Raw genomic sequence first — 23,755 nt, forward strand, 5'->3', positions numbered from 1 at the left:
ACGGTACAGCCATGTCTTAACACTATACAAAATCCAAAAACTTGCTTTGTTTTTCCCAACCCTGCATGAAACAATTCATGTGTCAGCCTCTCTAGGTATGGCTATTGCTGTGTCAGCAAAGATGATCTAAAATGTTATAGAGTGCTCTTTGTTTGAATGAAGCAAAGCAATCATCTGGATCCTCAGTAAAATGAGGGTGAAAAAATAGAGATGATGTGTAATACCTGAGTAGGCATAATTGTGCCAGCATTAGGTGCTTTCCATCCCATCTGATGTTTTACAATCTTGTCTGCTTTTCACAGTCTTAATTTAGTCCTCCTGCACCTTGTAAAAAGCACTCTACTAATCTCATATTGGGGTAAAACGGGACCCAACTAAAGCATTATAGGGGTCCCTTAAGCCCAAGCAGGTCCTGCACATCTAGGGCTCCATTTAAGTAACTCACGTGGATTGAACCTGGCCATGGCGTCATCGATGGAATTGGCATCCATTCCTCCAGATCTAGTGCTGATTACATGGGGAAGTGTCATGTAGTTGAAGTCCTGCCCATATCACAGTCATTGAGTATTCGCCCAGCCATGCAGGTGGCATTGTGAGGTACTTAGAGGCCCATGGCGCAAATTTGCATAAAATTTGCATGTGCTAATTTATAGCAATCAATCAAAACCTTTATTGGCATCATTTTCAAACATTTAAAATACATAACTATAGCTATAGATACAGATTTACACTTCAGAGCGAATTAAGATGGTGGGTGACTGGTTTCACAAGTACTGTGCTTTGCAGTATGTCCAGCCCCCCAGTAAGCAGTGTGTGTGTGTGTGTGTGCAGTTTTCTTTTAAGAAAGGAGGGAAGGGGCCACCCCCTTGGTATGCCCCTGCTTACAGATAAGTGGCTTTCAAATAGCTAGGAGACAAGCTAAAGCAGGGTTTCCCACATTTGTGTCTTGCATCTGTTTTTGGACTACAATTCCCGTCATCCCTGCTAGCCAGGGATGATGGGAGTTGTAGTCCAAAAACAGCTGGCGACACAAGTGTGGGAAACTGATCTAAAGAGTTCTGCACTCATAGTTTAAGACAGGCATCCCCAAACTTCGGCCCTCCAGATGTTTTGGACTACAATTCCCATCTTCCCCGACCACTGGTCCTGTTAGCTAGATATCATGGGAGTTGTAGGCCAAAACATCTGGAGGGGCGCAGTTTGGGGATACCTGGTTTAAGAAATAAACCCAGTGAGGCAGATTTGGGGAAGGGCAATAACCCAGTGGTAAGCATGTGTTTTGCATGTAGGTCACAAGTTCAGTCTCTGGCCTTTCCAAGTGGAGCTAAGAAGGACTCCTGTTTGAAACCCTGGAAAACCACTGCCAGTCCTTGCAACTAATACTAGCTAGAGTGGCAATTAGGTCTCATTCTGTCCAGTATTTCATTCGTTGCTTAACAAATACCACTAGCTTGCACTTAGACCTCATATACGTGCTGCTTTATTTGACGCTAAAGGAATTGTTACCCTTATTTTTTGATGCACCTGCATTCAGAAGCGTATGCAGACCTTCATACAAACGGGCCCACTTTATTCCCCCATAACTGCCAGGTACCACGTTGGATTTCTGTTTTTAAAATTGAACAGAAAACCAGCTGCACAATAGCACACCTATTGCGTAAGTCTCCGTTTGGAAACCCACTTCTTCTGAGCAAGTCGATCCTGTTGTTCTGTTGCTTTCCGTCGGACAAGTCTGAACTGGAAGAAAGGAAAGAACAAGAAGTGCCTGTTCCACCTTTCCTAAATGCTGCTTTGTAGCAGAACTTGTTCAGCCGCAGGAAACCTGAAAGATTTGCACCGCAGTGTCAGTGAATCAGACGGAGGAATCAGATGCTGGTAGTTCTAGCCGCAGCCATACAGACAATGGGCTTTGGTTTCAGAGAGGACTGTTATTATCATGCTTAGCAACTGGCTGCTCCTTTCTGGCATGCTGTGGTCATGCCACGCTTCGCTGTAGGAATGATTGTGGGCAATTCCATTTTTGCCACAGGTGGAAACCAAGTCTTTTCTTGCTACGGTACCAGTTGTCTTTAAAAAGACACCCAAAAAACCAGCCCTGGTTAAATTCATTTGTGGCCCTGCAGTGAGGTCAAAGGTTGGGAGGTTTAGGATTTCATGGGAACATGCCCTTGTTTGGACTTGGCCCAAGAGCTTAGTTTACCTGTTTGACAGGTAGCAATTAGAGAGTAATAGCTTGCCAAGCTGGAATGTCACTGCTGAGGCCCTTTGCTGAGGATCTGGTTTACCTGTTCAGCAGGTGTGGGCTGTAGGGCTCAGATAAGTATGTGCACACACAGCATTCCAGAGAATCAATTTTCTCTTAAAAGACACAGCCATGACTGCAGGGCACAAAAGGGCTGGGCTAACTCCCACTGGAAGATGGTTGGCTATTTGCACGGCAAAGAAGCAAAATAAATAGTGGCACAGAATATACCGGTAAGCAAAGGCAAAAGACGGACGGCAGCACAAGGCTCTTTTCTCTCTTCCTCCTTTTTCTTCTTGTCTGGCAAGAAAAACAAATGTTTGGATAGTGAATGGAACAAATGGAAATCTCGGGGCACTTTTCATGTCCTGCACAGAGGATTTACATGGTACTTTCTTCTCCCCATCCTTCACGGATCTGTGAACATCTTCCCTGAATGGAGTTTTGCAGGGGTGGTATGATGTTGTCCTTCTGAGGACAAGGTCACAAAATTGAGCAGTTGAAATGGCATTGATGGCAAGAATGATTCTAACGCAAGTTTATGAGCAAGACTTAAGGCTGTTGTTTTTAAAGTATCCCCTTTCTACTATTTTGATAACATTTTTTATCTCATTTTTTCTCCAAGGGGACATGTTTTTGCTCTTTTCATTTTATCCACACAACATACCTGTGTGGAAGGTTGGACTGAGAGTGGTCATTATGGCTGAGTGGAGATCTGAACCTCAGTCTCTGTGGTCCTAGCCCAGCCCTCTAGACACTACACCACACTGCCTCATCATCACTGCTGATGAAGTAAGACATCTTGTCTTACAACGGATCTATCACCATTTTGTGTGCCACAAAAATTCTAAGTTGAATGTCAAAAGGAAAAATCTGAAGATGTGTGAAGATTGAATACTGAAACTCGTCCAGATGTGGAATTCTGTGGCAGCTATTGTTGAAATCAGGTTCATCTAGAAATCCAAATCATGCACAAAAGCTAAATTTGGGGTTCTTTAATATCCACGTGGTAGCTGCAGCAGGGAGAATGTATTTCCTCCTGTCTCAGAAAAAGTAACATGGTGAAGGCATTATGTTGGTCACACATCTCAATGCTATGAAGAGCAAAATACAAACAGATCAGAAGGACATATTATTTGCATGGGAAAATGCCTTTCCAATTGTTTTCTGCTACTGAAAATTCACATTTTCTTTCAGTGAGGATAAAATGACAGAAGTTCAGAACAAGTCCAGATGGTGGCTGGAACATCCCATTTTCAACTTCAAAGACTGGAGAAGCTGCACAGTCAGTGTAAGCCAATGGTGAGATACTACGTAATGGCCCTTCAAATACTGATGGACTTCAAGGCCCATCAGTCACAGCCATGGTTAGAGATGGTGAGAGTCTAACAGGTTCTGGAAAGGCCACAGGTTCCCCATTCTTGGTGTAAACAAACTGAGCAAATGAGGCTTTCATTTTTTCCGTGCAGATTCTCTGACTGGAATCCTAAGCAGGCATTTTTCTGGAACTGATTGGATTCAGTGGCATATAACATGCTAGAGAATCCACATTCTGTTAGCAAGATGGTTGACCCAACCATACCGTCAGGCAAGAGATAGTATGTTGGGTCGGCGCAGTTCGATGCCTGCTCCCTGTGGAAGCCGACAGTCCACCCCAGAGCCTCCAAGAGACATTGCAGGTGTTGCAGAGTATCAGTTTGTGTAGGGATGCACTTGCCTTACACTGCTGCTTTCTGTACCGCAACACCCTAGCTGGAGTGAAAGAGCCAAAGTCCATACGACCTGGGAGATTTTGTTTCAACTGAAATGTCACAGCGAGGTGCTGCCAGGTTGTTTTGGAGTAGAGCGGAGTTATGAGACACCCCCACCACATGGCTTTCCTGGTCAAAATTGTCACCACTGCAAGCTGATGTTTGCAATTCGGGAGAACGTTTTGGGGCAAACGGCAGCTTGCAGTTGGGTGCAAATTTGCCAGCGAAATGCACAGAGGGGAAATGTTAAAAATCCTTCTGCACCAGCTGTTCCTCTAAAGAAATGCAACTGCATTTTCAATGTGTGCATTAATGTCGGCAGAACTATTATGGATCTGCCCTGTAATGTGTACAGTAGTTTGAGCCACACAGTGCAGTCATATACGCGTTTGCTGAAAAGTAAACATGAGTTCAATGGGCATTACTCCTAATCCCAAGTATGTAGGAGTGTAGCCTAGCTCTTAGAGCCTGGGTTGAACTATATAACACAGTTACACAGGGAGGGAGGGAGGGAGGAATCCTGTTACGTTTTATAAATTGACATTTTAGAAGTGAAATGAACCACCAGTGCATTTAATATTGCCTCTCCAAAGCCACTTGAGACTTGGCTTCGCCTTTTAATTGCCTTAGAAGAAACCACAAGAGCAACTGTTTGCTTTATTTCACTACAGCAACTGGAGAAGAGACAGTGTTCAATTGCTAGGGTGTTTTACTTCTTCCAAAAATGCTTTTGAAAAAGAATGCTTTTAAGGTTTGCTTCATACGACACTTTTTGTACTTCGTTACTTCAAAGTAGTCAAAGCTATTGCCTGGCTCAGTTATGAAAAGTACATAAATGTCTAATTTGGAACGTATCCCTTCCAAAAAAAAAGAGCACAATCCTTCCCCAGCAACAAATTACATAAGTGTAAAAGCGCAAACTTCACGGTCTTCATGAATCAGTTGTTCACGCCTATTGTAATTTAGTGACCAACCCAGACTGAAGGCTCAAGTTGGCTATGAAAACCAGCCCTAAGGTCTTCAGAGGAGGTCCTTCTTATAGTTTCACCATTGGAAGATACATCTTCTATGTGGAGATACAAGAAAAGGTCTTTTCAGTGATGGCCCCCTGGTTGTAGAGCCTTCTCCCCTCAGAACTATGTTGGGCACCTACTTTTCTTTCATTTTAGCGCCAAATGAAAGCCCATTTGTTTGCACAGGCATTTGTAGGATATCAGTTCAAGTCACTTCATGCCTGGAAGTTGTAGACTGCTTTGTGACTTAAATATTGTCTTTATGGTTTTCATTGTGTTTGTTTTATCTGTTCTGGTTACTACTACACTACTACTACTACTTCTAATAATAATAATAATAATAATAATTAATAATAATAAATTTTATTATTCGTACCCCACCAATCTGGCTGGGTTGCTGCAGCCATTCTGGACAGCTTCCAATAAGATATAAAAACACATCAAATATTAAAAATATTAAAATTCAGAGGACTCTAACTGAGATTTTTTTTAATTGACTTGTGTTTTAAGTACAATTGTGCTCCAACCTGAGATCAGCTATGATGGAGGGCAAGGTAGAAGTATACTAATTTAAAAACACACATACATTCTGTCATAATAGATTAATCAGATTCATAGAAATTTCGACACCCTGTCCATACTCAAACCCCAGCGGCTAAATAAAAAAGCAGATTCTTATCTTAGATAGACTCTTATAAAATACCATTATTAACTGGCGCTGTCACCTGATTAAATAAATCTTAGTCAATTAAATCAAATGTTTAATTGATGGTGGAATCACAGCTTCTAACTCCTACTGGACTCACACTGGCCAGGATGGGAGATATGGGTCAGATTGTAACCTTTTTCTTCATTTTTACTCACCAGGTTTTTATTTCCTTTTTTCTTGGTTCCAGTGTAAGGGGAAATCATTTCAACTACACCAGAGCTAGTGTAGTTTTATCCCTATTCTGGGGACATATCTGGGCAATTAGGGGGCTTTAAATCAGGTGAATACGTTGTGCATAAAGCCGAAACTCTAAATGAAACAACTAGTTAGAATGCTTTGTAAATGCGAAGTCAGCAAAAGGCATGCCTCCGCTGGCATATTACTGCATCTCAACTTTTTTTAAATGACATTTGTTTCGAATTGAGCATGCTTAGGAAGACTGCAGCCTTAGAGAGACAGTATGGTGTGTAGCAGTTTCAGACTAGGACCCTGGGAGATCAGAGTTCAAAAGCCAACTTAGCCATGAAGTTCACTGAGTGACCTTGGGCCACTCACTGCCTCTCAGCCCAACCAACATTGCAAGGTTGTTGCTGTGGGGACAGGGCCATCTTAAGTATATCCAACACTGGTGCAAAGATCCCTCCCCCCCTACGGTGCTGCCGGCAGCTTTGTGGGGCTGGAGGAGGCGGGCAGCGGCTGGAGGGCGGCTCCTCCGGCGGGGAAGAGGCGGAGGTTCTCGGCGCAGTGCTGCTTCAGCAAGGCGGGCGAGGGCAGTGAGCTGATGCCGGGAGGCGCTGCGCCCAGCCTCCATCTCTTCCCTGGCACCCTCCAGAACTTGGCACCCCGCGCCACTTGCCTCTTTGGGCAAGATGCCCCTGTGCGGGGATTAAATCAGGAAGGGAAGAAGAACCATCTACGCCACCTGCTGTGCCTTGGAGAAAAGGATGGGATATACAGTAAATGCAAAAAATAATTAAATCTGATTTGTGTCAATATGGTATGACTGAGGCAAATCAAGTTCCTGCAAAGAAGAGGATTGCCACCTGCCCACATCATATTAGAAGATGGTTGCTGAAAGGCCTAAGTTCTAAGTGAAAATAGTTGCGGGATCCATTTTACACAGCAAAAGAGTTCTTTTTGGCTACCGAGGCTTTGCTTTCATTTTGACATATGTGTCTAGGATTACCTAAATTTAACCTGTGATCTCTGGGCTCCACATGCCGTTCTAGGCACATAATGCTGTCTATGTCTTGCTTAATAAATCCCTTCTTTAGTATGAGAGACGTCAATTGAACAAGCCTGAGCTTATCTGATGTAGCTACCTGTAGCAAAGAGCATTGATCGCTTTTTATTTTATTTTTTAATCCCTTTTTTTTCTTGTCCGTTCCCCCCCCCCCCGAAACCAGCCCATTTCCACAATGTCAGGCCTGTAATCTATCGGGTTTCACCTGGGCTTAAATCCTGACACTTCAGGAAAGTGAATGGCTTCCCTGCATTCATTCACAAAAGAGGGAGAACGAGTAAAATACCGGTAGCTTCATGTCAGAATTTCTTGCAACCTGCTGTCTTTTTGTATTGCCTGCAAAGCTACTGTTCTTTAAGTATCCTCCTACATTATATATATAGCACCAAAGTTGAGCCTGAAAAAAAGTTCTGCTAGGTATGAATGCTGGATGCAGTAAATCGAAACCTAGTATCCTTACATAGTGAGACTTACTGCATGCGAAATCAATTAAAGATTGCTAGTGACAGACAACCGCCATGTCAGAATGTTATCTGACTAGAGATGAAAGGAAGAGACAATCTCGACCAGAGAAGAATGGCAAACCAAAATGGCAAAATTAACTGGGAAGCTCATAAATCAAGAAGACAAGAACTTTTTTAAAAGAATGGCAAAAGTTTATAATTTATTTACGAGACCACTGTAAGCAGGTTAAAACATTAGCAGGATTTTAACCACACTTGCAAAGTAACGGAAAGTATGGATGATTTAGAAGGTTAAAAATTTGGATAAGTATTGATAGGCAGTTGTAAATATTATCATTAGGACCCATGGTTTGGATGCAATACACCCGCACAGAAATGCTCAAGTTGCAGACAGTGTCAGGGAAGGATATGCAGTCCGTTCACTTATCTTTCAAAGAGGGGAGAAAAGTACCTTCTCTGCTTTCCATTATTCCTATTGATTGTGGGATGCTGCCGTGTCGATGGCGTGCCCCAAGGGTGCAGTCAGACAATCAATATTTTCCTTTTGCATAATCACCAAGTGCTGGGATTCCATGGTAACAAGGTTGTTTGAAGGGATCCTATCTTCAGTGAACAACCACTCCAGTTGTTGCCACAGTTGTCTTAGGAATTCTGCAGAAACGTCTTTGGCTGAAATAGTGGTGGCAGTGCGTATCCAGACCAACACGGCTACCTACCTGTAACTTGATCTCCTTTGATCACTTGGATTCCGCCACTTGTTGAAGGCATTGCACAAAACGGCACCTTAAATCTGTACCCAGAAGAACCTTGACAACTAAGCTGGCAGTCTTTACCTTGATCTGATCCAACCTGACAATGAAATCCATGTGAGTTATTAGCCCACAGACATGTCTATTAGTGCTCCTGCCCACGCATGTTTGTGTGGGTTATTTGTGTCACATGGACAGTCCAGAAAGAAGGGGGGAAAGACCTATCGAATGACTGTCTTCACTCCTATAAATAGGGCTAGCTATTTTGAGGGATCCAAGTTTGAGGGATCCCCTGGCAAGATCTTCCAAGAGAGTCCCATAACCCCACTGGTAAGAATGAGGGGGGGGCAGAGGGCTTTCTGGCAGTTGATAGCAGTAGTTCAGTCTGTCCCAGCAGCTCCAAGCTGTTTGCTATTTTAATCGCCCACCAGAGCTTTGTGGGAAATTTATACATGGTGTGGCTCACAGACCCACTGCTGCTGCTAATAGTAAAAAGGAATAGTAAAAAGGAAAAACCAGGTGAGTGGCTGGCCTGCATATTTATTTATCTCTTTGTTTATTCCAGTGCTTTTTTCTTTTTAAAAAATGTTTAGGGGTACTCTCATTTTCCTACTAATATTGAAATACTGCCCCTCAATGAGGCCAAACTTAGATGTTTAGGGGTATGCGTACCCCCAGGGGGAAAAGCACTGGTTTATTCTATTTTTGCAGCTGCCCCTCAAAATACTTACTGTGTGTTTTTTATTGTTTCATAAGATAATGCATTTGGTAAATTTATTGTGAGCCACTGATGTATATTTGTACAAAAATACGATGTATAAATGTTTTAAATAAAATATTTAAATGAGCTATCCAATCAGCTTTAGATTTATTTTCAGACCTGTGTTGTCTTCATTGTGGATTGTCTCGGTTGGTTTTTATTGCTAGCCAACATGGGAGTCATTGTGGCGGAGAGGCTGTCTATAAATGCAGTCAGTAAAAAATGAATTAACATCTGCAGCTGGTCCACCTGGCAGGGATCCTTTCTTGTCCTGAGGAACAACTAGGTGAATGGCCATTTGAAAGCTTGCAGACATCCTCCAGGAAAGGCTATGAAGTTTTATTAACTGATGCTTTCATTGTTATCCCAAAGAAGCAGGATCTAGGACGCAAAAAGAATCCCTCTGCATGCTCCAACATGTAGCCCTCAATGCCTGAGATATACAGAGGCAGAATCATAATGTAAACATTCTCCTTTCCAAAGCAAAGCTAACCACAGTGGCACCAAAGCGAAAAAATATGTGATACGGCCTTGATGAAGTCTGTTTTCAAATGCAGATGTGATTTATTCAGTCCCATTATTCTATCTGATCTTTGATTTTTAATCAACTTGTCTGGCCTGAGCTGTTTAAAATATACAATATATTACCGGTACTTCACAGAAAAAGGAGGTTATTATTTTCTCTCCCTCTTCCTCTAGTGCCCAACAGGCTAGACAAAATAAAGCAATGTAGCACATACAGTATTTGACTTCCAGAATTAGCTTTCATAGGATGTGAAAGTGACTAATAATAATAATTGTATTATTTGTACCGCATCCATCTGCCTGGGTAGCATAATCACTTCCATACGTAAACATCATAAATGTTTTCAGGATATAATGTTATAAATGTTACTATTCAAGACGGTATGTGGTTTTAGACCAGGGCAAGGGAACTTGCAGCTTTGCAGACATTATTGGATGGGATGATGGTCGATGTAGTCCAGCAATATCTGGAGAGCCACCAGTTCCATATCCCTGCTTTGCACAAATTCACAGAGGACAGGTCTATTAGCATTAGCTTTTTGTCATGATAGCTAAATGGATCTTCCCTATTTAGAAACTGTACCTCCAAATATCAGTTACTGGGAGGGGCCTACATTGACTGGCAACAGCTCTGCAGAGTTTCATTTAGGACATTCTCTGCCCTACCTGGAGATGTCAGGAATTTAACTGAACCTGAAGCCACGTACAGTGGTATACCTTGGGTTACGGACGCTTCAGGTTACAGACGCTTCAGGTTACAGACTCCGCTAACCCAGAAATAGTACCTTGGGTTAAGAACTTTGCTTCAGGATGAGAACAGAAATTGTGGGCGGCTGCAGTGGAAGGCCCCATTAGCTAAAGTGGTACCTCAGGTTAAGAACAGTTTCAGGTTAAGAACGGACCTCCGGAACAAATAAAGTTCTTAACCCGAGGTACCACTGTACATGCATGTGCATGTAAATTATGGCTCTGTCACCTTCATGCCCTGCTTATAGACTTCCCAAAGGCATTTATTTGGCCAGTGTGGGAAATGGAATACTGTACTAAATGTCCCTTGGAATATGCTTCTTCAGGGCTCATGTTGAAGGCACAGCATGTTCTAGACATGGAGCAGTGTTAAGTTGCTTCACCTTATCCAGGGATGGACAACCAGGTGTTGTTGGACTACCACTCCCATCCTCCCTGACCCTAGGTGATGTTGACTGGGGCTGGTAGGAGTTGGGAGTCCAACTGTACTTGAAGAGTCACAACTTCCCCATCCTTGACCTAGTCGGATATCTTGCGCAATCTGCGATGAACAATGATAATCCTTATGGTTGATTTATGTTGGGCACCATAGGTGTAACAGCTGGAAGGAAAACCATAAACAATGCAAAAAATGATGGTTGGGTCAATGAAAAGTTCTTGTTGGCTCCCTTAATTTTATTCTTATGATCTAGGGTATAACCAACCCAGTGAAACTTCTGTAGAAGCCTTATTGAAGAAATTATGGAATGCACTAAGACCTGCAACAGCAGTTGGTACTTTTAGGAGGCTGGGGGAGAGACTTCCCATCATTGCTCTCCCCAACATTTGCATTTTGATGCTGTCAGCCTCCTCTGGAGGAGAGATGTGGGAGACAGCTGTATATCATCTACTTCTCCGCTCTGAACTGTATTCAAGCCAGGTTCCTTGAAGGGCAGCAAGACCGATACCAGAAACTTTATTGCTTTATATTTATGTACTCAAGCTTAGATTGGTTTTTTTTTCCTTTGGTAATATTGAATGTATTTTGTGTTTGCTGTTTATTTTATTTTATTTTATTGGAATTTACCGACATGTTCTGTATTTTATATGTATTTTCTCTGTTTTAATGTTTTGAACGTTTGCTGTAAGTAAAATCAATCGGCAGGAGCAGGATTGGGAAGATAAGATCAAAAGACATGGGTGGGAATGTTGTTGGACTATGACCCAAACAATCATCGGAGATTATGGGAGCTGCAGTCCAACTTCTGGGGGGCAATATGGTGGCAACCTTGGATGCAGCGAAAGGCTTTCCACAACGAAGTAAGATTTACAAATTTATGTACCTTTAAGAACATCAAAATAGTCCTGCTGCATCAGGCCAGTGGACCAACAAGTCCAGCATCTTGTTCTCACAGTGGCCAACTGAATGCCCATAGGTAGCCCACAAGCTGAACCTGAGCACAGCAGCAATGTCTCTTCCTGCAGTTTCCAGCAACTGATATTCAAGAGCATTACTGCCTTCGGCCGTGGAGGTGTTGGGAATTCAGTTCCACCTTAAGGTACAGACGTGTAGCTGTTGTATGTCACATGTCTGTGCACTTCCGCTCTATATTGCTATTGCTTTCGCTCTGCTGTGCTGATGAAGAAGGAGCGGACATGTTTTTCTCTCTCCTGAGAGATGCTTAATAAACGCCTGTAAATAGGCCAACATGTGCCTCTCTCTCTCTGTGGCCGCTCAAGCTACGTGGACTCTGCTAAAGCGTATCTAGGCTCTTGGAGTCTAGATCGATACCAGCTGGCTGCACCGGAGGCTGGAGACGCCTGGGAGGGCCTGCATCAGCTGAGTCCAGGCTGCTGCCCTATGTCTCCCATGGTGTTTGCCAACAGGAGGGAGAGTATACCCACCGTTTCCAAATCTAATCTTGCCTTCCCTAGATGCAAAGTAAAATCACACATCTAATATTCCTCAAGTTGCATTTAGAAGTCAGACACTCTGTCCAGAACGGAATCTTCTGCTAACATCTTAATTCTCAAATGCCTGCTGTTGCCTCATTAGAACTCATAGGATGTGCCTTTATTCCTTAAAAGAAAGGCTAGTGCCTCAAAATAGACCAGAAGTAAAAATAGAAAATAAAAAACCGATTCCATTTAATCATTCATCTCGTTCCAGAGGAATGCAAAGGTTAGGCTAGCAGCTAGAACATGTTCGTTGCTACGAGGGGGGGGGAGGAGGAGGAGAGGAGCCAGCCCTTCTGGCAGCAGATTTTATTAGCAGAGTCCTTTGAAATGACTCAGTAGCTCACGGTAAAAGGGTGGCAAGGCTTTGATTTGGAAAATGAGGCAGTCGGTTAAGCACAGCTACCAAACGGTGGACCATGGTCTCATGCACAACAAGGAAATCTTACTAACTTACTAATGTAATTGTTAATATTAAAAAATTGAATTCCCCACAAAAAAATTTTTAAAAAAACTTTATTTTAGGTTTGTTTATTTTATTTTATTTATTTATTTTATTTAGAGACCGGCTTTCATCACAAAAGATCTCTGAGCAGTTTGCAGAAGTGTGTCAAAAAAAACTACAGTAGCCTAAAATCAAGTGGAACAAGACACTATTTGAGAATAGCAGACCAAGTTGTAGAGTCCCTAAAAGGCCTGGGAATATAAAATAAGTTTTGCCTGAAGCTGGGATAGCTCAGTCAGTAGACCATGAGACTCTTAATCACAAGGTTGTAGGTTCGAGCCCCACGTTGGCAAAAAGATATCTGCAGAGGGTTGGATTAGATGACCCTTGTGGTCCCTTCCAGCTCTACAGGTGAAACTCAGAAAATTAGAATATCGTCGAAAAGTGCATTTATTTCAGTAATGCAACTTAAAAGGTGAAACGAATATATGAGAAAGATGCATGACATGCAAAGCAAGATATGTCAAGCCTTTATTTGTTGTAATTGTAATTATTTGTCGTTAGGCAGGTCAATTATAAATGGAATGTAATTAATGAAATGAAGCTACGAACATGAGTTTGACCAAACTGCGGGAGGCAGTGCAAGACAGGAGTGCCTGGCATGCTATGGTCCATGGGGTCACGAAGAGTCGGACACGACTAATCGACTAAACCACCACCACCACAACAACAACAACAGTTAATGAAATGTAATAGCGATGTTTATTTTTGTATTATTGTAACTATTTGTTTTATTACTGTGGAATTTCCAAAAGAAAGCATTTGTGAAAATTAAAAGAAAATTAAAAAAATAATAAGTTGCATTACTGAAATAAATGCACTTTTCGACGATATTCTAATTTTCCGAGTTTCACCTGTATAATTCTGGTAAGTAGAAAAACATTCCCAAAGGATCCCTGCAAACTGGGTAAATGGGCATCACAATGGCAAATGTGATCCAGTATAGGGAAAATTGTATTTTACTGGTTTCATTCCTTAGGAGCATATACTTTTAACGTCTACTGCTTAGGATAAAGTGCTTAAATTAAAAAAACAATATTCCTCATTCTGTCTAGATGTTTACTATTACAGTTGGCTTGTTCGATAGCCGCTGAAAATCTTGACCCCTTTTGCCACCCTTTTCGCTGATGAAATCATCAACTTTTCTGTTGACACCAGAGCCACAGGCACCTGGTTTTATTTAGTTGGTTTTCCTTTTATTTTGCAAATGAACATCCCACTGGTTTCAGTCTCATCACCCTTGCTAACAAAGGCACTAAAACCAAAGATCTTCAGAGATTAGACTCAGTGATGCAATTAGACCATAGATAGATGGGGATGGTGGCTCCCTCTTGCCTCCTTTCTTATGCCTAGAGCGGCAGAATTAAAGGTCAGATAACCAAGTCCATACGCCTTGGGGGTGAGTTACAACAAAGGCAGGTTCAGGTATTTTGGAAAAGTTTATGTATATCACTTTGATCTGGCATCAGCCTAGAAGGTCCAGGATAGGGGCTTTTTCATGTAAAACAGTTATTGTTAGTGTAAGTAAATACACTCGCACACAAAAAAAACGCAGAGCAAGCCAGGGGGGTGGGAGAGAGTATTAGGGTGAAACCAAAACTTTTTTCACACCTGCTTTATACAGAGGTGGGGGTGAAATGGTTTTCTTCCCAGGTTGTGATATCGTATAGGGAATTTTTTAATGTTTAACGTTTTATGTTTTGAAATACGCTGGAAGCCACCTGGAGTGGCTGGAGGAAATCAGTCATATGGGTGGGTTGTTGTTGTTGTTACTATTATTATTATTATTATTATTATTATTATTATTATTATTATTATTAATCAAATAGGGAAAACTGCCAAACTAAGCTGAAATGATGTGCATAAGCCTGCTTTGAGACTTGTAAAATCCAGGTGAGACTACTATGATTCACTGGTGTTCCATTGCCACATCCTATTCATTGTCAGAGGGAGGATTCTCTGCTAATGAAGAAAAATGAGGAAACCATGTCCAAGGATTGTACTGTATCTCTCACATGGCACCGTGGACTTATACAGGTGAAACTCGGAAAATTAGAATATCGTCAAAAAGTGCATTTATTTCAGTAATGCAACTTAAAAGGTGAAACTAATACTGTATATGAGAAAGATGCATGACATGCAAAGCAAAATATGTCAAGCCTTTATTTGTTGTAATTGTAATTATTTGTCGTTAGGCAGGTCAATTATAAATGGAATGTAATTAATGAAATGTAATAGCAATGTTTATTTTTGTATTATTGTAACTATTTGTTTTATTACTGTGGAATTTCCAAAAGAAAGCATTTGTGAAAATTAAAATAAAATTTAAAAATAATAAGTTGCATTACTGAAAAAAATGCACTTTTCGGCGATATTCTAATTTTCCGAGTTTCACCTGTATCTGCAGGGCAGCCAATAATATGGAATAAGTGATAATACAAAAAGCACAATACCCATTCAGTCAGGGCATATTAGTTTACACCAGGGGAGCGTGCCACTTTTAACATTAGAAGTAGGCTACATTCTAGCCATGCAAAAGCCAAAGGTTTCTACATATCCACACGACTCTCCATCTTTCATCCAAATCAACAAGAGGGATTATCACAGTTCAGAGACCTATTTCACCCAGGCAAAAGCATTTGAGGAGGGCACGGAGTAGGTCTGGTGAGGGGTGTGGCGAGAACCTGAGAGGTCTTCATGCAGTCCCAGAGCCTGAGATTCCCTACCCTTGCATTGTGCTTATACTAACAGTGATGCCCATTCTGAGTGTCAGTCCTTATGTAGTCGGAAAAGGCATCACACACACAAACACACACACCATGCATAAGAGGGAGGTATCAGCAGGCTTGGAATAACCCCAAGGTTTGCAGAATTATTAAAAAAAAACTTGGGGGGGGGGACTTCAATGGTTACAAAGCAAACCCTCAAATAGCCCAAAGAGGACTGTGCATGTTCAGTGGCATGAAATGCTGATTGTGGGGGGTGGGGTGGAAAACCAGGTGAGAGCAGGTGTGTGTTCCTAGAATGGCTGTGTTCCTGAACAGAGAGCTCCGAACTGCAAAGGTTTATTCTACAGTGCCTGATTGCCAAATAGGCAGAGCAGGCACTGGCCCATTTGCCCCATGGCTTTTAGGGACTCGGTGACAATGGATCAAAATAATATTGATTTGATCTTGAAAGAAAATTACAATCAAGCTTTCTTAGTTTTAGGAGATTAGATAATTTCTTAATTTTAAGGAGATTTAATTCGGCACTGTTATCGTACGTAGGTTCCGCTTGCTATATCACTGGAGGCTGATTGATTAAGTCTACCAGGGTATTGCCCTACCAAATGAAATTTCAAGCAGTTTCAAAAGAAAAAGAAAAAGAATTCTCCAAAAAAATTCCTGCCCCACACATACCCATATTCACTCTCCCATTTTCTGGACAATCAGCTCCCTGCACCACTCAGCCAATATTCTTGAACTCCAACTCCCAACAGCCCCAACCAGCTAGCCCAGGGGTCTGCAACCTTTAAGACAAAAAGAGCCACTTGGACCCGTTTCCAAAGAAAAAAAATAAACTGGGAGCCGCAAAACAGGGACGTAATTAGAAATCAGAGGGCCCCATAGCAAAATTTGCTATGCCCAATAATCAATGCCCCAAAATGCCATAGAAAATTAATCAGGGCCCCAGTGTACCATAAATCATAATCAGTGCCTGATGTAAATAATAATTAATAATGAGGGCCCAATGTCATCCTCGTCATTATAAAAATAACTTTGAGTTTGGGCTGCCTTGATTACTGGGAACATAGCTGCCAAGTTCTCCCTTTTTTAACGGAAATTCCCTTATGCTGAATAGGCTTCCTCGTGAGAAAAGGGAAAACTTGGCAGCTATGACTGGGAATGGCCACCAGCAACCACTGCCTTATGAGTTTGGGCTGCCTTATTACAGTGGTACCTCGGTTTATGAACACAATTGGTTCCGGAAGTCTGTTCATAAACTGAAGCGTTCATAAACTGAAGCGAACTTTCCCATTGAAAGTAATGGAAAGTGGATTAATCCGTTCCAGACGGGTCCGCGGAGTACTTAAACTGAAGCGTTCATCAACTGAAGCATGGGTGTAATTGGTTCCAGAAGTCTGTTCATAAACTGAAGCGTTCATCAACTGAAGCGAACTTTCGCATTGAAAGTAATGGAAAATGAATTAATCCGTTCCAGATGGGTCTGCGGCGTTCGTAAACCGAAAATTCATAAACCGAGGTGTTCATCAACCGAGGTTCCACTGTACTGGGAATGGGCACCAGCAACCACTGCCTTATGAGTTTGGGCTGCCTTGATTACTGGGAATGGGCAAAATTCTGACTCCCTTATTAGGACACCTGTATGGTTTCATGTGTGTTGCTCCCATCAAGTGAACTTATAAAATTTCCTCATATTGAGTCAACCCATTGATTAATACATCTACCTCAATCTCCTGACCAGGCCGGCAGGAGGCCACAGGCAGGCCGCAGGCAGGAGCAGCAGCAGCAAACACGCGCTCCGATCCCGCAAGCCTTTTCTGCTGCTGGGCGGGAAGAAGCGCGCCCGTTAAAAAAAATAATAACTCCGCCCCCGCCCCCCGTGAGCCTATTGGCTGCAGAAATGCGGCGGGGAGGGGCTGATGCAGGGAGGGGGCCGACCACGCTCCCCGGGCTGCTAACGCCACCTTGCGTCCTTTTTGCACAGCGCACGTGCACAGCGGAGTTGTGGACTCTGGCGGGCACCGTGCGGGGCGCAGGCTCACAGCACGCCGCCGCAGCTGTGTGCTCCGGCGGCGGTGGGCACCGTGCGAGTGTCTGGCGGGCGCCGCCGCATAGCTCAGGCGGCGCATGGCTCGAACACCTCCTCCCCTCGTATCTGCTCCGGAGCCGCAGCAAAGGTGTAAAAGAGCCACATGCGGCTCCGGAGCCGCAGGTTGCAGACCCCTGAGCTAGCCCAACGGTTGGGGATGGTGGGAGTTGAGGTCCAAAACATCATGTTGACTACCCCTGTCTTAGATCTCCTTCCAGCATAATGTTTTCTTAGACTGATAGACTTTCTCCTCCAATCATATACATGGGAACTCATTTAACATTTCCTGGATGGATACACAAACAGGACCCTCAATTTCTGTTGCCAAGAAATGTTTCTTGCAAAATTTGTCCATGAGAAAAGAAGCCCAGGTAGAGAATTACAGTTACAGGACAGGTGACTCACTATGGTTTGGAAGCGACTTCTCAGCCGCTCTGGTAAATATCAAGACCTGTAGAATCTTCCATAGTAAATATTTGGTGATTGCACAATGCCTCCAAAAGTTGTTTAACTCCCAGAGGCATTTTTAACTTGTGTCCCATCCTGCTTTGCCAATTTCCCTCGCCTCTCATTATGCATACCTGAACTGTGCATGTCGTATCATGATGGCTAAGCCCTTTTTTGCTCTATTTCTGCGAGTTCTTTTCCAGATGAACTAAAAAATCGCATTCTTTACTTAAGCAGGAACTCATTGAAGGAAAACTCAAGATCTTCCTCATAGATTTTGCTGCTGAAATCTGTTCAGAATGGAGAAACTAGAAATTTGTGCATGTACACTACACTTCTGTCGGCCTTTACTGAGAGTAGATTAATACATTATATGTGTATGAAGCGCATCGGTTTCTCATTTCTTTCACATTTAAGGCGGTTCTTTAAGCAGCTCAGTCCAGGCTATTTAGGTCAAAATGAGATTCGGTTGGTTACATTTGTGGATGTTGTATCACAGGGATGAGGGAATCTCTCGTCTTCCAGACTGCTGGAAGTCCTGGCCCACATGGCCAATGGTCAAGGATCCTGGGAACTGTAGTCCAGCAAGGGCATACATTTTACACATAAAACAGATATTGCCCTCCTGCGAAGATTAACTGGACCTGCGGTACCGCAGCCATTAGATCTGAGTATGCTTTTATTCCACCAGGCTTTGGGAGAACTAAGATTGAAATAGTAACACGAAATTATCTACTGGTGGCATTCGTGCATTTTGTACATACTGTATGTTGTAAAAGACTATTATTGTGATGCTAGATTATTGTAGATGTCTTTAACCAAAAAGCAGCCTGAAATCTAATCAAAAAAGGAAGAAAGGAGGAAAGATTTGAATGACCTGCATACCCTCTAGAATTCAGAAGGAAAGTTACACCAGGCCCTGGAAAGAAAATGCAAGTAGGTACACATGCCTCCAATGGATTTTCTTGGGTGCTTTGTAGTGCTAATGAAAATTGTATAGGTTCTGGTAATCATCAACATGTCAGAGTTTTTTAATGTGCACAGAGTTGACTGTTCAAACAACTGAAGCACTGAAAGAGAATCTCAAATGAGTCAGGGACAACAGATTGCCCAATCCTGAACTAAACAGCTTTCCAAGACTATTACTATGCAAATCACCAGGTAAGAGTCATTTTGTTCAAGCACACACACGTCCTGCGGAGTAGCCACAAGCTCACACAGACCCGTATTTGCTATCGCAGATCCAACAGCAGCAGCAGCAGTTCCAGTACAAACTAACTTGAGAATCATGAGTCTCAGCGTAACCAGAGCAACCATTTCATTTCACTGAGAACTCAGCATTGCATATGGAGATCTGCAAATAAACTATATTACTTTATTATCTGCTCCTGATTCACCGCAACCCAATAGCATAATTATCAGCCAAAAGGCCCATGCAACTCATGCCTGTTGACTCACAGGTAAGCCAATTCAGCAAGGCTTACATCCGATTGAATGTGCATCGTATTGCAGCCAGAGACTCTCTTGAAATTCCCTGTGTAAATAAAGGAAGGCTTGCCTCCGTCATGGGCTGAGTAAGTTTCAGCTGCTGCTAAGCCCCACTCCCTTATCTCAGAGGTCCTGTGTTCTCTTTTCTTCCTCCATGGTCAGAGCCATTATGCTTCTGAATACCAGTTGCTTGGAATGTGCTCATGTCCGGCTTGTAGGCTTCCCACAGGCATCGGGTAGACCGGAGTGAAAACAGGACGTGGGACTAGATGGGTCACTGGCCAGATCTAGCAGACTCATCTTCTGTACTTCATGAGCAGGGGTGGCTTTGACTTTTAGAAGACATCTGAAGGCTGCCCCTATATAAGGAAGTTTTTAATGTTTGGTGCTTTATTGCATTTTTAATATTTTGTTGGGAGCCATTCAGAGTGGCTGGGGCAACCCAGTCAGATGGGTGTCATATAAATAAATAAATAAAATATTATTCCGAAACTGGAAGGTGTCACCACCTCCCCCCACCAAAGCCTTGCTTACCAGGGTCACAAATGGTTAGTTATCTAATGCATTTATCCTGCCAGGGTGGTGCATGTGGGATTTTTAACCCCAGGTGCCAAAATAGCTTTCCCTGCCTAGGGTTCTGTGCCCCTTGATTTGCAAGAGGGGGCAACAGCTGCTCTGCCCCAGGCAGCAAAATATCTTGAGCCAGTCCTAAGTTTCACAGAAACAAATGTCAATTAAAAGACTTGGAATATATCGTTGTTTGGCTTCATGTCACTGAAAGAATGTGTGCATTGTCTGCTATGATGCAGATTTTTGAAGCCCCCCCCCCTAAGCAAGACACCGTCACACCCACACCATGCATTTAAAGCACATGGCTTCCCCCCAAAGAATCCTGGGAACTGTAGTTTACTAAGGATGCTGGGAACTGTAGCTCAGTGAGGGGTAAACTACAGTCCCCATGGTTCTTGCAGGAAGCCATGTGCTTTAAATGTATTTTAAATGGATGGGGTGGGTATGACCACTATCTAGACCAGGCATCCCCAAACTGCGGCCCTCCAGATGTTTTGGCCTACAACTCCCGTGATCCTTAGCTAACAAGACCAGTGGTCGGGGAAGATGGGAATTGTAGTCCAAAACATCTGGAGGGCCGAAGTTTGGGGATGCCTGATCTAGACAGCCCCTGATAGAAAGTCATACAATCAACCCAAAGTAAGATGGCCTTTTAAACATTTATTATTGATTTAGTACACCTATATCCCACCTATTCTTCCAAGGAAGTCAAGGTGGTGTACATGGTTCACCTGCTCCCCATTTTAGCCTCAGAACAACCCTGTGAGGCTGGTTAAGCTGAGAAACAGTGCCTGGCCCAAGGTCACCCAGAGAGCTCCAAGGCTGAGTGGGGATTTGAACCCCCGTCTCCCAGGTCTCAGTCCAACACTCTGCCCAACACCCATATGTATCGTCCTACATTACTGTATTGGTTTGCCATTGGAAGCTATACTTCAGATTCCTCGATGCTGAGAGGCCCAGCTGGCAGCTACCAGGCACTGCCAAATACAGCTCACTCCCTATTGTTTTAGGGAGAAAGAAAGCTTTGTTATTCAAAAACAGCTTAAACAGAATTTATGTTTAATGGAGGAGCTGAGGCATTGTGGATTGACGGGTACATTTAAGTTACTGCTACGGTAACTTCAGCCGCAGCCACCACCACCCCCCTTTTGATATTTTACTTCTCTTTTACACACCATTCTAACCAGGACTGTTGAAGGAAAGACTGACAAGAACCGGGACTCTTCTTTCATGATTGGAAGGCAGTTTCTGTTCCCCTTGCTGAGGTGTGTTGGGCCTGGAGGAAACTGGACCACAAAAGGGTTGTTTGAGTTTCACATTGGTGAGTGCGTTTTACACCACTGGCGATTAACTTCTTAAGCTTCATGGACGGACTGACCTTCAGCTGAGCGACATTTGTTTCTGCCAACCATTATTCTGCTGAGACAGAGTCACATTAAAGAGTTTCTATGGCCTGTGTCCTTCACAGATATCGATGTCATACATTACAAGGTGTAATGGGTAACCGGATGGTCAACTGGAGGTCAAGGCCTCCTTTTATTCCACACACTTCTGAGGTAAAAGAGTGTACTTGAATTCTTTAGCTAAATATCTTTCCATCTTCAATTAAGATAAAATGAGAATAATTTCAGGCACTGAATGTACTACCTAAATTTCCCATCTGGTTTTAAAATTATTGTCCACTGTATTACTTGTAGTAATAGTAGAGGGCCTTCTCAGTAGTGGCACCCGCCCTGTGGAACACCCTCCCATCAGATGTCAAAGAGAAAAACAGCTACCAGATTTTTAGAAGACATCTGAAGGCAGCCCTGTTTAGGGAGGCTTTTAATCTTTAATTGATTATTTTATTATTCTGTTTGAATCCGCCCAGATGGGTGGGGTATAAATAAATAAATTATTATTATTATTATTATTATTATTATTATTATTATTATTACTACTACTACTACTATTTTCAAGTATTTGGCCTGATCCAGCAATGTTCTTCTTCTGTTCCTCCATCAGTGAACAAAAGCTTTATTAGTGATAACCATGGAGACAGACAATTCAGTCGGTTGGGATAGGAATGAGCCACTAGTGAAAATGGCGAACTTCTGTAAGATAGAGCTCCCAGAATTGCCCTGAGGAATCAAGGAGTCCCATTTATAGAAAGGATCACCGACAACCTTTTTTTTTTTAGCTTCTTCTTTGGCTCTCCATCATCTCATTTAACACTTAACCTTGAGATTCTGTCGTGCCCAATCTACGTTCAATGAGGTTCGTTTAAGTAACTAGCCACAAGGAGATTACAGTGGGTCATTCCTAGCCTTGGCTCCGATTAGCCGCTTGTAGCATCAGTAAATAGCACAGGTTTCATGTAAACAACTCAGGTATCCCATGTGTCACAACTGCTTTACTGACAACAAACGAGCTGCAGGATGAAAGTGATGCAGAGGAATTCCAAGACATGGACCCTCCCACTGCTCCTCAGCCATTGTTGGGTTTTTTTCTCTACTAAGAGGAAGAATTGGGCCGCCTCTCGCTGGAGTTTTCCAGCACATGGACACCATACTCCGGGCCAGCCCAATACATTTTGCTGCCTGAGGTAAAAGGCAGAGTGACACCTTCCCCTTCTGTCTCATGTCCTGAAAATTCAGCTGAATCTTTGACACTGGCAATGGGGCAGCCTCTTCCACTGCATCTGAAAGCAGATGGTTCCATTGGGTTACGGTGGGGGTGGGGAGCCTCAGGCCTGTGGGCCAAAAGCAGGACATTAGTATCACAGTGCTCTCCCCAAAGGTGATTCCCAGAGACTGGGATTAAGAGGCATATTGCCTCTTAATACTGTAGTGCTTAGCCATCCTGGCTAGTCCTCATGGCTATCCTTATCCTCCGTTAGATTGTATAATCTCCTTTTAAAGTCAACCAAGTTGGGGGCCATCACTACATCTTCTGGGAGCAAATTCCATTGTTTATGCTCTGTGCAAAAAGGACTTCTTTTAGTCTGTCCTGAATCTTCCAATGTTCACCTTCACTGTGTGTTCCCAAATCCTACTATCGTAAAAAAAAAGGTAAAGGACGCCTGGATGGTTAAGTTCTGTCAAAGGCAACTATGGGGTTGCGGCGCTCATCTCACTTTCAGGCCAAGGGAGCCGGCGATTGTCCACAGACAGCTTTCCAGGTCATGTGGCCAGCATGACTTCTGGTGTAACGGAACACCGTGACAGAAACCAGAGCACACGGAAACGCCATTTACCTTCCTGCTGCAGCGGTACCTACAGTGGTACCTCTACTTACGAATGTTTCTACTTACGAATGGAGCTCCATCCGCCATCTTGGATGCGGTTTAGATAGGATTTTTTCTACTTACAAATTTTTAGATAGGGTTGCTTCGACTTACGAATTTTTTCTCCCAATGCATTCCTATGGGATTTGACTTACAATTTTTTTCAACTTACGAATGTGCGTTCAGAACGCATTAAATTCGTAAGTAGAGGTACCACTGTATTTATCTACTTGCCCTGGTGTGCTTTCAAACTGCTAGGTTGGAAGAAGCTGGGACAGAGCAACGGGAGCTCACTCCATTGTGGGGATTCGAACTGCCGACCTTCTGATCGGAGGGTTCATCCATAGTCTTATGTGTCAGAAGCAAACACAGATATTGAGCAAATTGTCTACAGAACCAGCTCTACACAGACTCAATGATGGCAGTATACTAAGCTTACTTACCACTGAGAAAAGATGGGTGCTTTGGTGACCAATAAGGGCCATGATCCTTAAAAACAATATAAACAGTGGCACTAAGCAAACAGT

General features: G+C 42.9%; 1 long non-coding RNA gene across 1 annotated transcript; it reads left to right on the forward strand.

Moving 5' to 3' along the window:
• Positions 1–996: 996 nt before the first annotated feature.
• On the forward strand, positions 997–4,907 carry LOC118089738 (uncharacterized). The gene is made up of 2 exons (XR_009557990.1): positions 997–2,475; positions 3,440–4,907. It is a non-coding gene; the product is annotated as an uncharacterized LOC118089738 (long non-coding RNA).
• Positions 4,908–23,755: the final 18,848 nt, after the last annotated feature.

Source organism: Zootoca vivipara, chromosome 8 (genome assembly GCF_963506605.1).
Source record: "Zootoca vivipara chromosome 8, rZooViv1.1, whole genome shotgun sequence".
Lineage (NCBI taxonomy): Eukaryota > Metazoa > Chordata > Lepidosauria > Squamata > Lacertidae > Zootoca > Zootoca vivipara.